Below are 2500 nucleotides of genomic sequence, written 5' to 3'. Positions count from 1 at the left end.
TGTTATGTATATTATAATATATATATTTTATATATATTATAATATATATATATATATATATATATATATATATATTCATATATTATGTTATATAATATAAATTATATATTTATATATATATATATATATAATATATATATATATATATACTATATATACGTATATGTAGGGTGTGTGTATGTATATATGTGTATCATATATATATATATATATATATATTATATATATTATTAAATATATATAATATGGTATGTATGTATTGTATGCCATAATATATATATATATATATATATATATATATAATACATATATATATATATTATATATATTATATATATTATATATACATACATGTAATATACATATATATATATTATATATTTATTATATATATATATATATATATATACAATATAAACAGACATATGTATATATATATATATATATGTATATATATATATATATATATATATATATATATATATATATACATATATACAGACATATGAATATATATATACGTAGATGCACACACACGGTCCCATTGTCTATGTGTCACGCGTAAAGAAACAAACCAGTCACAGTGTTACATCAATCAAAAATTACTCAGAGCAGTGAAGTAGACTCTCCGGAGAATTAGAACACAAGAGAGAAATAATATTCGTGCCTAAAACCTCATCCCCCCCCCCCCACACACACACCACCCCATCCCGAGTATCTCCTGAAAGCCCTTCTTTTCCTCTCCTCTTCTTGGGTCTTATCTTGTCTCCCCCACCCCCCACTTGAGGGGTGAGGGGGGAGGGGCAGGAGGGGTAGGAGGAGGAGGAGGAGGAGGAGGAGGAGGAAAAGGGGGATGGGTGGAGGGGGGGAGAAGGAGGGGGGAGAAATGAGGGGGGGAAATGGGGGAGAAAAGGAGGAGGAGTCAAAGGGGGAAGCGGGAGATGGGGGAGGAGGAGAGGGGGGGAGCGGGAATGCGGAGGAAGGAGGAGGAGGAGGGGGAGGAGAAAAACAGGCATGGAGGGGAGGAAGAGAAGAGAGGAAGAAGGGGGAGGGGGGGAGAGAGAACAGGGGAGGAATGAGGGGGAGGGGGGAGAAGAATGCAAGAGTGCCGCCAAGAGCCAATCATAGGTCAGAAGAAAAAAAAAAAACAGGTCTAGCAAGCAATAACCGTCTGGCGATATCTGGCAACTCCTTCCTGCCCAAGCAAAGGGAAGGGGATGGCGAGGATGCCCTTATATATAAGGCCAAAAGACGCCGATAAGATGCAGTACTTTGCTGAACGTTGAAGAAGCAACATCTACAAGGTAAAAGGGAAAGGAAAACGACATAAAACCGGATTTGAACATGGAAACTTTTTATCATCTTTATCATGAAACTTTTTTTTTCTTTTTCTTTTTTATATGAGACGAGTGTGTATTTGTGATATTTCTTTCTATATATATATGTTTGTGAATATATCTCTATATATCTATATATATATATCTATCTATTTATCTATCTATACATATATGTCTATATATATATATATATATATATATATATATATATATATATATATATATATATATATATATATATATATATACACACACACATACACACACATATTCAGTATATATATAAAGATATATTTATATACATATAATACACACACTACACAACACAAACAACACAACAAACACCACACACACACACACACACACACACACACACACACACACACACACACACACCACACACACAGACACAACATATTATATATATATAAAATATATATATATATTATATATATATATATATATATATATATATATATATATATATATACATATAATTATAAATATATATAACAATTCAAAATATATATATATATATATATATACATACATAACATACATATAACACTCTAATAAATATATATATATAACTATATATATATTACATATATAATATATATATGTATGTATTATATAAAACATAAAATATATATATATATATTATAAATATATAAACAATTTAATATATATATATATATATATATATATATATATATAGCATAATATATATATATATATATATATATATATCTGAGAGAGAGAGAGAGAGAAAGATATTTTCTTTTTTCTCTATCCCCCTCTATCTCCTCTCTCTCTTTCTTTCTCTCTCTCTCTCTCTCTATCTATCTATCTATCTACCTGTCTATCTAACTATATATTTATCTATCTCTCACTCACTCACTCACCCACTCTTCTCCTGCCTCTGTCTCTGTCACTGAACCTTTCTCCCTCCACCCCAAATCTCTCTTTCTCTATATCTTTCCCTATCTCTTTCTCTCTCATTCCGTTCTCTTTCTCTCTCATCTTCTTTCTTGATAACGTATCGGACAATTGAAATGCCACTCCCAAGTGCATTTCAAATGAATATGACCTCATCTTCTCATTATACCTTGACTGACCTTAACGTACTAATAGGTTCAATGACCTTGCATATATTTTGTCAA

The 2500-nt window shown here is 30.3% G+C and overlaps 1 protein-coding gene across 1 annotated transcript in view; it reads left to right on the top strand.

Moving 5' to 3' along the window:
• The first annotated feature begins 1231 nt into the window (after positions 1-1231).
• The window catches only part of LOC122243555 (uncharacterized), a 3729-nt gene continuing 2460 nt past the window's right edge, over positions 1232-2500 (top strand). Inside the window, exon 1 of the mRNA XM_043001170.2 lies at positions 1232-1304. The gene's annotated coding sequence lies outside the window, so the exon portion shown is untranslated. The remainder of the gene's footprint in view (positions 1305-2500) is intronic.

Source organism: Penaeus japonicus, unplaced genomic scaffold, assembly GCF_977035675.1.
Source record: "Penaeus japonicus unplaced genomic scaffold, GWHDUDI00000001_assembly GWHDUDI00000026, whole genome shotgun sequence".
Taxonomy (NCBI): domain Eukaryota; kingdom Metazoa; phylum Arthropoda; class Malacostraca; order Decapoda; family Penaeidae; genus Penaeus; species Penaeus japonicus.
The sequence above is the reverse complement of the archived record's forward strand: the minus strand, read 5'-3'. Positions and strand labels throughout refer to the sequence as shown.